Here is a 15,770-nt window from a genome sequence, read left to right as displayed (position 1 = left end):
AGTGGGAGGTGGTCTGAATCCTCGTCACGTCTGTATCCAGAGTCCGCAGAGTCAAGGGGACTGTGGACACCTCGCTCTCCGTGCCACGTGCACATGCCGCCCCTGAATTTCCGCTCCTGAAAAGTGTCTCCATCCCGGTGGGCGTGAGGTTGTGCGGGAGACGTCACAGTTCACAGGCACCGAAAACGTCCCGGTTAGCGATGCCCAGACAACAGGGAGGTCGGGCACGTTCTGTGTGTATGTCCTGGGAAATTTAAGATTTTTTTTTAATTTTTTTTTATGTTTTTTAATTTATTTTTGAGACAGAGAGAGACAGAGCATGAATGGTGGAGGGGCAGAGAGAGAGGGAGACACAGAAACAGAAGCAGGCTCCAGGCTCTGAGCCATCAGCACAGAGCCCGACGCGGGGCTCGAACTCACGCGAGATCACGCGAGACCTCGCGAGATCATGACCTGAGCCGAAGTCGGGCGCTCAACCGACTGAGCCACCCAGGCGCCCCTAAGACTTTGTTTTAATGTGTATTTGTTTTTGAGGGAAACAGAGCAAGCACGAGCAGGGGAGGGGCAGAGAGAGAGGGAGAGCGAGACACAGAATCCGAAACAGGCTCCAGGCTCCTAGCCGTCAGCCCAGAGCCCGACGCGGGGCTCGAACTCACGCGAGATCACGCGAGATCACGCGAGACCGTGACCTGAGCCGCAGTCAGACTGAGCCGACCGAGCCCCCCAGGCGCCCCAGACGTGCGTGGAAGGTCTGATCGTTCTGCCATCATGATAGTAACAAAAAAGCGTTACAAAAACGTTCCGGTCAGCCGATCTTTCTGCAGAAATCACTCCCTTGTGTCGCGGATTCGGCCCTGTTTTACAGAAGGACTGAGCACTCAGCACCAAGGAGGACAGCAAGGAAGGGAACCCGGGAACCCGCGGGAAGACGATGCTGGACGGGGATCGGGAAGAAGGGTGGGGGCCACGGCAGACCCTCCCCCCGCCCCCGCGGCCTCGGAAATCTGACACAAAACCAGAATCTGTCACTGGCTGTCCTCGGCCCTGGCAAGAGGGCATAGGTCACTCCCAGCAGCAGGTCAAGTGTCCGAGTCCTGGGACATGGAAAAGCTATCTCAGCCCGTCCGTCCCCCGGACCCTCGTGTGGCCCTCTATGGGGGACCATCCCGGGGGCCCAGCTCAGTCCGTCTGTCCCCTGGACCCTAGTGTGGCCCTCCAGGGTGGACTGTCCCGGGGACCCAGCTCAGCCCGTCTGTCCCCTGGACCCTCGTGTGACCCTCCAGGATGGACCATCTCGGGGACCCAGCTCAGCCTGTCCCATGTCCCCTAGACCCTCCGTGTGGCCATCCAGGGGGGATGGTCCTGGGAACCCAGCTCAGGCTGTCTGTCCCCTGGACCCTCGTGTGGCCCTCCAGGGTGGACCGTCCCGGGGACCCAGCTCAGCCCGTCTGTCCCCTGGACCCTCGTGTGGCCCTCCAGGATGGACCATCCCGGGGGCCCAGCTCAGCCCGTCTGTCCCCTGGACCCTCGTGTGGCCCTCCAGGATGGACCATCCCGGGGGCCCAGCTCAGTCCGTCTGTCCCCTGGACCCTAGTGTGGCCCTCCAGGGTGGACTGTCCTGGGGACCCAGCTCAGCCCGTCTGTCCCCTGGACCCTCCGTGTGGCCCTCCAGGGGGGACGGTCCCGGGACCCAGCTCAGCCCGTCTGTCCCCTGGACCCTTGTGTGGCCCTCCAGGATGGACCATCCCGGGGACCCAGCTCAGCCTGTCCCCTGTCCCCTAGACCCTCCGTGTGGCCATCCAGGGGGACGGTCCCGGGACCCAGCTTAGCCCTTCCGTCCCCTGGACCCTCCGTGTGGCCCTCCAGGGGTGGACCGTCCCGGGGACCCAGCTCAGCCCGTCTGTCCCCTGGACCCTAGTGTGGCCCTCCAGGGTGGACTGTCCCGGGGACCCAGCTCAGCCCGTCTGTCCCCTGGACCCTCGTGTGGCCCTCCAGGATGGACCATCTCGGGGACCCAGCTCAGCCTGTCCCATGTCCCCTAGACCCTCTGTGTGGCCATCCAGGGGGGATGGTCCTGGGGACCCAGCTCAGGCTGTCTGTCCCCTGGACCCTCGTGTGGCCCTCCAGGGTGGACCGTCCCGGGGACCCAGCTCAGCCCGTCTGTCCCCTGGACCCTCGTGTGGCCCTCCAGGATGGACCATCCCGGGGGCCCAGCTCAGCCCGTCTGTCCCCTGGACCCTTGTGTGGCCCTCCAGGATGGACCATCCCCGGGACCCAGCTCAGCCTATCCCCTGTCCCCTAGACCCTCCGTGTGGCCCTCCAGGGGGGATGGTCCCGGGGACCCAGCTCAGGCTGTCTGTCCCCTGGACCCTCCGTGTGGCCCTCCAGGGGGGACGGTCCCGGGGACCCAGCTCAGCCAGTCCCCTGTCCCCTGGACCCTCCCTGTGACCTTCCTGGGGACAGCTGAGACAATGTGTCCCCCTCTGGCCTGTCACCATAGGCTCCCCTGTCCCCTCCCCTGCCTTCCATGGGGTCCCTGGGATCAAGGGACCGGCTTCCACACTCTTTCTTCCCCCCCAGTGTCCGAGTTAGGCTTTCAGGGTTTGGAGCCTGGCTGACCTGCCCCAGGTTTCCGGAGGGTGCTACTGACCCCTAGTGACCAAAACTTCTCCTCGGAGGCAAACACAGGATGGCCGGCCCTGCACGTTGGCGTTTCCGGAGCTCAGGGCACAGGAGGGCTGGGGGCTCAGGAGGCACAGGCAGCAGGTGGGGGGCGCTGAAGGACCCTTGGGGGACAGGCACGGGGTCACAGCCCCTCCGGCCTGTCCTCTGTTGTGGGTTTAATAGTAACCCACCCCCACCCCACCCCACCCCCAGATATCCATATTGGAATCCTAAGTGCCTGGGACCGTGAGGCTCTGTGGAAACAGGGTTTTTGCACATGTGATTAGTGCAGAGGACAGGTGGGGGGGCCCTTGCAAGAACACAGACCTTCGGGCACAGTCCCCATCCATCAGGCCGTGTGTTCAGAGTTCCACGGGGATCCCACACACCTCCTGACCCACCACATAAGCCCGGGGTCCCCTCTGTACCCCTCAACTCAAAAAGGCAGACAGCTCAGACCCCTGGGCCACCTCCCTGGTCTTGCCCTTCGAAGCTCTCTTTCTGCGGCCCCCCACAATCGCAAAGCTTTCCCCTCGGGTGGGGGAACGGCGGTTTCCACCTTTGGGACATTTCTGTCTCGGCGTTCAGAGCCTTACTCCCTATTCTGGGTTCCCCACCCCCACCCCCCTGCCCCGAGAGGCAGGAAACCCTGGAAAGCGAAACACAGTTGGGAACGTTGCCATGTGGGGACCGCGGGTCCCTCAGTTTGTGGGGAGAAAGCAGAGACACCCCCACCCCTCCCCAAAACTTCTCCGGGTCCCGGTTGTGGGGGATGAGAACCGTAAGATTTTAGTTAGAAAATCTTCCCGAGACTCTTAGTTTGAGGTGCAGGCAGGTGCGGGATAAGCTGGCCTGTGTCCGTCTCCTTATTTCCCCAAACAGCGGGAACTTAAGGGACCCTGTCCTCGGCTTTCCTGGGGACAATACTGCCACCTGATGGCCGTATTTTTGTTCGCGGCCGAGGGGCTGCGGGAAGCTGAGAGGTTGACTTGTCAGTTTGGGGGTTTCAGTGCTTTTCAGGTAGTAATAAGCAGCCACATTCGGGGGCTTAAAGAAGGAGGAGTTTGTACATCATTCATCTGAGGTCCAGGGGGGCAGGACCACTGAGATCCAGGGGGGACAGGGTCACTGAGACCCAGGAGGGGCAGGACCACTGAGGTCCAGGACCACTGAGATCCAGGCAGGGCAGGGCCACTGAGACCCAGGAGGGGCAGGACCACTGAGATCCAGGAGGGGCAGGGCCACGGAGATCCAGGAGGGGCAGGGCCACGGAGATCCAGGAGGGGCAGGGCCACGGAGATCCAGGCAGGGCAGCACCACGGAGATCCAGGAGGGGCAGGGCACGGAGATCCAGGCAGGGCTGTGCTCCCTCCAGAGGCTCCAGGGGAGGCTCCTTCCTGCCTCTTCCAGCTTCTGGGGGCTCCAGGCGCCCCTGGGCTCGTGGCCGCGTCCCTCCCATCTCTGCCTCCCCCTTCACGAGGCTTCTGCTCTGTGTCTGTGTCTCCTCTTCTGTCTCCTACAAGGACCCTGCCATTGGACTCAGGGCCACTCCAATGACCTCACACTTGATTACATCTGCATATGAGACCCTATTCCCGGGAATCAACCCATAACTTTGGGGGACACAATTCCACCCATTGGGGGACACTGCCTAGAACAGCCATAGGCATCAGCTTGGGCCACGAAACCATCCAGGTCCTTTTTCCAGCGGGTGCCTGGGCGGGTCCTGAGTTCAGAGCCTTGGCCCTCAAGTCCTGTGTCCCCTGGTCTTCTGGGCCGTGGCTTGACTTGGAACTTTCGGTCACTAGGGGTCAGCAGCTCTCTCTCTCTCTGTCTCCAAACACCCGGTCAGCCCAGGCGGGTGGAGAGGGCGTCCTGTCCGTAAAGGTAGGGCCATCAGGGGACTCGGGGACCCGTCCTTGGCTGAGGGCAGCGCACGCGTCCCTTCACGGAGGCCAGGACGGACGCCCCCACTCTGGGCTTGGGGAAGCTGGGATGCCTCCCTGTCACCGTGCCAGAGCCGACCCTGGGACACGGGGCTGCTCCCGGAAGGTTTCTCTGCACACTCAGCCTGGTGCCTCCGACCGGACGAAGCCTTCCCCCTGCTCGCGGGGCATCCTGTGGGGCCCGCGGGAGGGAAAGGGTGTGGTCCTGCTGCCCTCGGGGTCCAAACTTCAGCCCGAGCCCTCCCGGAAGAGGCTGGTGCCCGAGCCCGGGGCAGAAAGGCACAGAAAGTCGTTCTGTAACTTTTTTTACCTTTTAAACTGGAGATTAGCTTCCCCCCCTCCGGGTTTCGGGTCTTCTCAGCCACGGTTTCCCCAGGGGCCACCTTGCAGGGGGTGGTCGCTGCACTTTGATGTGGTGCGAGCTCTTTTTCCACATTTTATTGTTTTGCAAACTTGTCCCAGGAGAACGTTAAATGTAGGATTTTTGCAAAGTCAACCTTTGCACGGAGGTTTCCTGTCCCCCCCCCCCCCTTTCTGGCACATTCCTGCGAAACCCCCACCTCACCTGCCCTGGTGTCTCTCCAAAGGTGAGGGTCAGTTACCCGATTTCTGAAGATTCCCAGACTCAGCCCAGATTTCCATCACTCACCCCAGAACCCCCCACCCACCCTGCATTTGCACCATTCACCTGAGACCCCTCAGAATCACCCCAAGTTTCCATCACTATGTTGAGACCCCCAGAATCACCCCAGATTTCCATCGCTTACCCTAGAGACCCATGGATCACCCCAGATTTCCATAACCTACTCCACAGAGTTGAGACTCACCCCAAATTTCCATCACTCACCCCAGAAACCCCTTTCGCCCCAAATTTCTGCTGGGGACGAAACATGGTTCTCTATCCAAAGCTTTATTGTCTGCTCTAAGAATCAGACATGAGACGGATTAGGAGGAGAAAATCAAACCGGCCCCAGGAGCCCCGGGAAAGCAAAACGCTTCTGGGAGGCCTTGGGGGGAAGGGCAGGGGTGTGGGGGGCGGTCCTCCAGCAGATTTCAGTCCTGGCCACCTTCCTGGAGGGGGTGGGGAGTTTCCTGGATTCTGAGCCCCTCCCCCACATCCTGGTCCCCTGAGGGATACCCCCTCACACCCGCAGATTTCCTTACAAATGTAAATGTCTCCTGGGTCACAGCACCTCCCACCAGGCAGGCCCCCTGTCGACAGTTTCTTCAAAACAACCAGCTCTGGAAAATCAGAGGTGGCATCTTGGGCTGGAAAATTCGCCCCCCGCTTTCCCTTACTCATCACCGAGACCCTCAGCTCCCTTCAGAAATCCCCAGGCTCACCCCAAACCCCCATCCCTCACCCCAGACTCACCCCAAATCTCCATCCCTCACCCATGACAACCCAGACTCACTCCAAATCCCCATCCCTCACCCTAGAGACCCCAGACTCACCCCAAATTTCCATCCCTCACCCCAGAGACCCCGGACTCACTCCAAATCTCCATCCCTCACCCATGACACCCCAGACTCACCCGAAATCTCCATCCCTCACCCCAGAGATGCCAGACTCACCCTAAATATCTATCTTTCACCCATGACACCCCCAGACTCACTCCAAATCTCCATCCTTCACTCCAGAGACCCCCAGACTCACCCCAAATCCCCATCCCTCACCCCAGAGACCCCAGACTCACCCCAAATCTCCATCCCTCATCCCAGAGACACCGGACTCACTCCAAATCTCCATCCCTCACCCATGACACCCCAGACTCACCCGAAATCTCCATCCCTCACCCCAGAGACCCCAGACTCACCCCAAACTCCCATCCCTCACCCCAGACTCCCCCAAATCTCCATCCCTCACCCATGACACCCCCAGACTCACTCCAAATCTCCATCCTTCACTCCAGAGACCCCCAGACTCACCCCAAAATCTCCATCCCTCACCCATGACACCCCCAGACTCACTCCAAATCCCCATCCCTCACCCCAGAGACCCCAGACTCACCCCAAATCTCCATCCCTCACTCCAGAGATGCCAGACTCACCCCAAATATCTATCCCTCACCCATGACACCTCCAGACTCACCCAAAATCTCCATCCCTCAGCCCAGAGACCCCAGACTCACCCCAAATCTCCATCACTCACACCGGAGGCCCCCAGACTCACCCCAAATCTCCATCCCTCACCCATGACAACCCAGACTCACTCCAAATCCCCATCCCTCACCCCAGAGACACCGGACTCACTCCAAATCTCCATCCCTCACCCATGACACCCCAGACTCACCTGAAATCTCCATCCCTCACCCCAGAGATGCCAGACTCACCCCAAATGTCTATCTCTCACCCATGACACCCCCAGACTCACTCCAAATCTCCATCCTTCACTCCAGAGACCCCCAGACTCACCCCAAATCCCAATCCCTCACCCCAGAGACCCCAGACTCACCCAAAATCTCCATCCCTCACCCCAGAGATGCCAGACTCACCCCAAATCTCTATCGCTCACACATGACACCCCAGACTCACCCCAAATCTCCTTCCCCCACCCACGACACCCCCAGACTCACCCCAAATCTCCATCCCTCACCCCTGAGACCCCCAGAGTCACCCCAAATCTCCATCCCTCACCCATGACACCCCCAGACTCACCCAAAATCTCCATCCCTCACCCCAGAGACTCCCAGACTCACTCCAAATCTCTATCCTTCACTCCAGAGACCCCCAGACTCACCCCAAATCCCCATCCCTCACCCCAGAGACCCCAGACTCACTTCCAATTTTTTTTTGAGGGGGGCGTCTGTACATACAAGTGCGATGGTTGGATCCTGTCCTGAAAGAAAACGTGCTTTTAACTCAATGGGCTATTTTACACCTCAACGGACGTCAATTCAATCAACTGTGTGTGTGTATATACATTTATACACACGTATATATTAATTTTAAGGAATTGGCTCATGCAGTTGTGGTTCTGGGAACTTGGACACCTGTAGGGGAAGCCAGCAGGCTGGAAACTCAGGCAGGGTTTCTATTTTGCAGCCTTGAGGCAGAATTAATGTCTTTATCTGGAAGCTTTTATTTTCGAAGTGAAGAACTTCAGGTGATTGGGTGAGGCCCACCCAATATGGAGGGTGGTCCACTTTACTCAAACTCAACTGCCAGTAGATGGCAACCATACCTATGATCAATACGCTTCTGCAGGCAAGTGTGATGCCACTGTGTCTGCCTGCCCTGTGCCCACGTACGTCAGCGCTCTGGGGACACTCTTGGTTGTCACAACTGTGTGGGCTATTGGCATGTGGTGGGTGGAGACCAAGGATGCGTCTCAACATCGCACAGTGCACAGGGTGCCCCACAGCTGAGTCATGCACTCCAATGTGAGCTGTGTTGAAGTTGAGAAGTCTACCTATCTATCCACATACCGATCATCAATCATCTATGAATTATCTATCTATCATCTATCTATCTATCTGTCTATCTATCTATCATCTATCCATCCACCATTTATATCTATTATCTTTATACCTCTATATCTATCTATCTGTCTATCTATCTATCTATCTATCTATCATCTATCCATCCTTCCATCCACCCACCCATGATACCATGACATCTAACTATCTATCTATCTATCTATCTATCATCTATCCATCCATCATTTATATCTATTATCTCTGTATCTGTCTATAAATCATCTATGAGTCTATCTATGTATCTATCTACCTACCTACCAATCGTCTATGAGTCTATCTCTCTATATCTATCTTTCTATCTCTATATCTATCTATCCATCGATCCATCCATCCATCATTCATATGTATCTATTATATCTATCTATGTATCTATGTGTCTACGTATCTATGTATGTATCTATGAATCATCTAATGAATCTTCTATGAGTGCGTCTGTCTACCTACCTATCTCTCTATTATCTATCTACCTACCTATTTACAGACGTTTACAGCAGCTTTCCTCATAATTGCCCACACTTGGAAGCAACCAAGGTGTCCTTCAGCAGACAGATGGATAAATAAACTGTGGTCCATGCAGACAACGGAATATTATTCAGCACTAAAAACGAATGAGCTTTCAAGCATGAAAAGGCGTCGAGAAACATTAAACGCACACATTACTAAGTGAAAGAAACCAGTCTGAAAAGACTCCATAGAATCTGATCCCACCTCTGGGACGTTCCGGAAAAGGGAAAACCATGGAGACAGAAACAAGATTGGTCACCTCTGGGACATTCTGGAGAAGGGAAAATCATACAGACAGAGACAGATTGGTGATGGCCAGGGATCCGAAAGGGAGGGATGAGCAGGTGAGGCACAGAGGGTTTTTAGGTCAGTGAAGACACCCTGTATGATCATGAAAAGATGGGTTCATGTCATTGTATGTTTCCCCAAACCCACAGAATGGGCATCACCAAGAAAGAACCTTAACATAGACTCTTATTAACTAGTTAATAAGAATGTCTCCATGTAATAATAACATCACATTAAAAATACATCGAGGAACGTTGATGCACTAATGATAATGTATCAGTATTGGCTCATCCGTTATATCAAATGTACCAGATAGATACAGGACTGTGACAACAGGGAAACTATCTGTGTGAGCATACGGAAACTCCTGGTACTTTCCGCTCACTTTTGCCATAAACGTAAAACCGCTCTAGAAATAATCTCATGAAAAGACATTGAGCAGGTTCCCTCCCCTCCCCTTCCTCTTGTGTTCACGCACCTTCTGGAGTGCTGGCCGTGGGGTCTAGCAGTTACCCGTAATAGTCTGTCTTGGGACTTGCAACATCAGGAGAGGATTCTATCTGAAGAGCACGAGAGCATGGGAGCAGAGGACACGGAGCAACATCGAGGCAAGTATTTCCTTAGGATGATTCTGAACCATGCTTATGGGCAGCTGGGTCTTTGTCTGGGTCTCAGCTTTTGAAAAAGATCATGGGGTCACCGGCCAGCCAGTTGGGTGTTGGGATAAAATACCGGAGGGGGCTGAGCACTGGGGGAACTGGCCGGAGTGTGGTTCTTGACCTGGGTTCTTGACCGACCATATTCCCTCTGCAAAAGTCCATCCACAAGTTCCCTTTGGATATGGGCACTTTTCTGTAGGCATGGGATGCTGGAGTAGAATGTTGTCTTTTTTTTTTAATGATGGATGTGAATCTCTCATCACAACAAACGTGCCCTTTCATTTTGTTTGTGTATTTAATTTTTTTTTTTCAACGTTTATTTATTTTTGGGACAGAGAGAGACAGAGCATGAACGGGGGAGGGGCAGAGAGAGAGGGAGACACAGAATCGGAAACAGGCTCCAGGCTCTGAGCCATCAGCCCAGAGTCTGACGCAGGGCTCGAACTCACGGACCGCGAGATCGTGACCTGGCTGAAGTCGGACGCTTAACCGACTGAGCCACCCGGGTGCCCCTCATATTTATTCTAAGTAGGCTCCACACCCAATGTGGGACTTGAACTCATGACTCTGAGATCAAGAGTTGCGTTCTGTACTGACTGAGCCATCCAGGCACACCAAGAACACGCCATTGTAAGGTGCATGACCCAATGGACGTGACTGCATTCATGATGTCCAGCCATCAACTGACCCCAAACATTTTCATCTTCCCAAGAGGTGACCCTGTCCGCATCAGCTGTCACTTCCCATCCCCGTTGGTAACCTCTGGTTACCAACTCCCCCCCCCCCCCCCAACTCATCCACTTTCTGTCTCTGTGATTTTCCTGTTTTGGACATCATGCACATGTGGCCTTTTGTGACTGGTTTCTCTTACTGAGCCCCATGCTTTTAAGATCCATCCATGTGGTACCTGGTGTAAGTGTTTCTTTTCTTTCTATGACAGAGTTATCATTTTTCAAAGAATGCCGTGCTTGAGAAATTAGGGATCTCTTTCCAAGAACCCAACCTGGGTCAATGTCTCCTCAGACCATCTCATTCATCCTATATCCCACAATAAGCAACCCATTCCTTTGGGAATACACAGAGTCCTACAAAGACAGAGTGCGGGACTGCTGATGCCTGGGATGTTAGACAATGGTTTTGATCTGCTGTTGGCATGGTTCCATCCGCACAGGAGTATTTGGTACCCTGGGAAGAGCCCCGACCAATCGGGTACCCTCAAGGCCTCTTGAGACCAGGCATGGACCTGATGACCCTCTTTCTTATATGACTGTTCAGTCATGTGAATGAAGTCTGCAGAGGAAGGACCACCATCTTGAATCAGGGCACATTGTTAAGAGGGAGACCAGGCTGCTGGGGGATCTGAGAATTCATGAAGGAATGCGCCTCATTTAACCTGGAAACCAGCATTGTATCTCCATGTCTGAAAAGGGGGTGGGGGGGACGGGTGGATTTTCTGTTCATTGCAGCCATTCAGAAGTGGAAGGAGCCACTCTGTCCATAACAAGCTTGTTGACCCATTGAAGGTTAGGATGACGCCTTTGTGAGTTTCTCAGGGATGCGTTAACAAAGTACGTGCACGGGTAGCTTCACGAGTACAGAAATTTACCGCCTCCCCATTCTGGAGGCCAGAAGTCCGACGTCAAAGTGTTGGCAGTGTGGGTACTTTCTGAGGGTTGTGAGGACAAATCCCTTTCCCTCTTAGTTCTGGGACCCCCAGGTGTTCCTCAGCTTGCAGACGACCGTCTTCTCCCTCTGTCTTCATGTGGCCTTCCCTCTGTACATGTCTGTCTGCATATCCAAGTTCTCCTTTTTATGAGGACACAAGTCATATTGGATTAGAGCCCACTCAAAGTCTCTCACCTAATGCAATCATCTGAAAAGACCTTATTTCCAATTAAGGGATAGTCATAAGTTCTTGTAGGTAGAACTTCAACATCTTTTTTGAGGGATAAAGTCAACCCATTTTAACATCTATAACGGACCTTTCAAACCAAGAGTGGATGATTCTTTCATGTTTTCACCCACCCACCCAACCATGCACCCATCAATTCATTCATTCATTCATTCATTCACCTATCTATCATCTATCTATCTATCTATCTATCTATCTATCCCTCCTCCCTTCCATCCATCCATACATCCAGCCAGCCAGCCAGCCATCCATCCACCCATGCATCTATCCATCCATCCATCTATCTGTCCTTGTGTCTGTCCATCCATCCATCCATCCATCCATCCATCCGTCCATCCATCCATCTATCCATCCATCCATGCATCCATTAATCCTTCCATCAATGCATGATGCACACATCCATCCATCCATCTATATATTTATTCATGCATGCATTTATTCACTCCGTCAGCTTTCAGAATTATACTCTTTCTGTGTGTTGGACACAGGGTGGACCCCACGCTCCCGGGGAGCTGTATACCCAGACTGACAGAGCCCTATCATATCAACAATCGACACCCATTGTTTATGTATGTATTTATTTAGGCCTCCACTTAGCTAGTGTTTCACGTAATTTTGTTTATGAGACTTTATCACATCACGAATGAAAAAGTTTTGCTTATTCCAGTCGCACTTCCTTTGTTGAGGAAAAGTCTGGAGAACTGGTTTACTTCTCCCGCATTTGCCCAGGACGTTGGTCAGCAGTGACTGCTTCCTGGTTTCTTCTGTGAGAAGCAAGGCCGGGTTGGGGAGGGGGAGGCAGAGCAAGGGAAGGCAGGCTACTGGGATAGTGATGAACAGGGACTCCTGTTCATGTGTCGCTGCTAGGACTCAGTTGTTTCCTTAGGGACTGTTACTCAGCTGACTCAGCCCTGCGTGCTAGACGTTGTAATTATGTGGCCCAGAAAAAACCATGCAGTTGAGGAGTCTGGTTTTCTTTGGCCTGTGATGTCCACGGATCTGTCCTCCATGCTGCTTGTCTCTGTCGGCTCAGAGAAGTGATGGGAACAGACACAAACGTAACATAAGTGCACGCAGACCAGGCTCTCTTCTCTCCGGTCCGGACATGTGCAGCCCTGTGTCCATTCGTGCACCCTCTGAAGCCAACCCCCCCTCCACTCTAGAAGGTTCTGGATCGGACCCTGTGTATCTTCCCATCTTCCCATGTCTACCGAAACAAATGAAATAACATCTTTTCACGTGGTCCTGTAGCATACGAGCCCCACTGTCCTGTATCCCTCCCTTCTAGTGCAGTCTTCTCCGCTGGGGTGGGGAAATGCTTCTGTTATATAATGGTCCCTACAGCAGAGTAAACTGGGACCCATTTTCGCTCAGAGATGAATCTGATAGCAAACCGCGTCGCTCACGACTTTCAGCTGCACCGACGCCTTTTTTCACGATTACATCTAGCGTGTTGGGCAGATTCAGAAATAAAGCCGGTGAGACTCAAGATAAGAGATCATCTCTCCATGCACATTCTGACACAATTAATTACAGAAGGAGCTTGACATGAAAGCCTGGTGGAGGCTTAGCCATTTCTACAGGCAACTGTCATTGGGATGAACACATCTTACCTTGAGTCGATGTGAGAATTAAGTGTCTCTTCTGGAAATAACACAAATCTCACTCAAAAGAGATCGCTACTAGAGAGCCATCAAAATGAGTGTGAATTCTTTACAGCAACCCCCGAGGAGAGGCGGACCCCTGTTTCTGTCCTCTTGAGTCTGGGGTGGCCTCTCACTTGGCTTTGGGCAACTGAAGGTGGGGGAAATGAGGGTGTGCCAACTGGAGCATTCTATCCTGTCGAGTCTTCCAGTTGGCGAAGGTCCTACCAAAAACTCTTGGATCATAGTCAGCTCAGCTGCCAGGAGTATGAAGGGGCCATCTAGAACATTCTATCCTTTGAAGTCTTGCAATTGCCTACGGCACAAGCCAAGGCCACGTAGAGCCGCTGAGTCCTGTCCACTCGCAGAATCAGGAGACGTAACAGCAGCTTGGGGTTCCTTTGTGCGACAACGTTTTGGGGTGATTTGTTCCATACAGGTCACCAAAATAGATAACCAAGTAACCCCTACATGCCAGACGTGTAGAAACTAACGTATGAAAGACACAAGGAAAGCATTCTTCCTAGAGAAGCACTGACATTTTTAGTGACATTCGAACTCATGTTCTACAACCCCGTCCTTTTTTTTTCTTGGTTGGTGATTCATCGCACATGTCTGGCATTGTGAAATACGAACAACACAATATCGGTTTGTGGTTTTGAGTGGAGATGATGAAGAAAGGAGGTAGGAGGCGTGCTTATGTCTCATCTCCATGAGAGATGATGATAGCCTTCAGAGCTACGTCCAAAAGGGACGGGAGCGTTGGCTGCTCATTTTCTCCTGATTTCCCCCAATTATTTTCTTCCCCCGTGAAAGGGGCGAGGGCCAGAGAATATCAGAAAGATGGCCTGGGTCTACTGAAATGCTTTTCCCACCGGTCAGCCTTCTTGGGGCCATGAGTTTCAGTGTGTCCAGCAGTAAAACATGTGGGACCCTCCCTACTGGCTTACAAGGAGGTGCTGGAGAACATCATGTATTCAAATTTCTCCTCGGGCTTCTTCGGCCCTCCCAAGGGACAAACACTCTTTTTCATGTGGTTGACCTGATTAGCTGTGATAGTCCATTTTGGGGGGAAACTACACATGTGTCTCTTTCCATAAAATTCGAATCTCACCAAATCACCATTCCTAAGTCACAGGAGAGCCAGAGCAACACTTGGCCATCTTCTCACGTTGGCCTCTCCTGCCATTTCTTTCTGGGTTGTCCACCGGCATTTCTCCCTTTTGTATGTAAACATCCTGAGGTGAAGTTTCCGCAGGACAAGCCCCCCAACCCCCCGGAAAAGAGCTAGAAACTCCAGGTTCTCTAGGACAGCAGGGAGGATGGTGGGGTGGAGGAGAGTTAAGGGGATGACACCCCCCCATGGGGACATTTGGTGATGTCTGGAGACGTTTGGGTGTCATGACTTGGTGAGGCTGCTGTTAGCACCTGGTGGGTAGAGATCAGGGGCACTACTCAACACCCTACAGTACAAAGGACGCCCCACAACATAGAGTGGTCCAGCCCCACATGTCCTCAGTGACAAGGTGGAGAAGCCTGTCCTTAGCATGAGATTGTCCATCTATTTATGTCTATCCATCCACCCATCCATGCATCCATCCAATCCATCCATTCTATCTATCTATCTATCTATCCATCCATCCATCCATCCATCGATCCATCCATCCATTCATCCACCCACCCATACATCATATCTATCTATCTATCTATCTATCTATCATCCATCCATCCATCTTTCCATCCATCCATCCATCCATCCATCCATCCACCTGCCCATACATCATATCTATCTATCTCGGGCCAGGAGGACTTGAGTCACCCTGCACTTAACAATGATTGGAAGACAGCTCACTGTTAGCTTCTCAGAAACACAGGTTTTTTCAAAAGTTTATTTATTTTTGAGAGAGAGAGAGAGAGAGCAGGGGAGGGGCAGAGAGACAGAGAGAGAGAGAATCCCAAGCAGGTTCCAGGCTGTCAGTACAGAGCCTGATGCAAGGCTCAAACCCACAAACTGTGAAATTGTGACCTGAGCTGAAACCGAGAGTCAGATGCTCAACCGACTGAGCCACCCGGGTGCCCCTAAACACACAGTTTTTAACTCTAGAATAAACTTATTCCTGCTTTATTTTGTTTAGTTTTGTTTTTGCCTATGTTGTTCTGGTCACGAATTCTGTGAGTGTCTGTGAAAATGCTTGGTAACTGGGGCTGTTTTTGCAAATACAGAAGTCACTGTTATTAGTAGTAGAATTGAAGAAAAACATTTTTGAAGGTCATCTCGATCCCCAGTGGGGGGCTTGAACTCATAACCCTGAGACCAAAAAAAAAAAAAAAAAAAAAAAAAAAGATCCGTCATTCGAATTCTGAAAGTCCCCAGAGTGTGACCGTAGGGATGCCAGGCTCTCGCCCACATGGCTGGAGACGGATGGGGAGGGGGCGCCAAATGTCTGTGCCTCTGGGTCACCTTGAAGCCTGCTGTCCAGCACCCCTGAGCACAAAGTGGCTGCAGGAGCCCAATCCGCTCAGGATGGTCCTGACCAGCCGGGAAGGCTTGGAGCCCAGCTCGTGAGCGTGGGTGCAAGACTGATGTCGCTTTTTGGTCGTGATGTTGGTTTTTTTTTTTTCTCAAGAGTCGTCTTTTTAAGATCCACCCTGCTTCCCGTTGTCATTTCCTTGTT

This window comes from Lynx rufus, unplaced genomic scaffold (assembly GCF_022079265.1).
Source record: "Lynx rufus isolate CCGP_SWC_20201006 ecotype Redwood Valley unplaced genomic scaffold, mLynRuf1.p SCAF_14, whole genome shotgun sequence".
NCBI classification, from domain to species: Eukaryota; Metazoa; Chordata; class Mammalia; order Carnivora; family Felidae; genus Lynx; species Lynx rufus.
The sequence above is the reverse complement of the archived record's forward strand: the minus strand, read 5'-3'. Positions refer to the sequence as shown.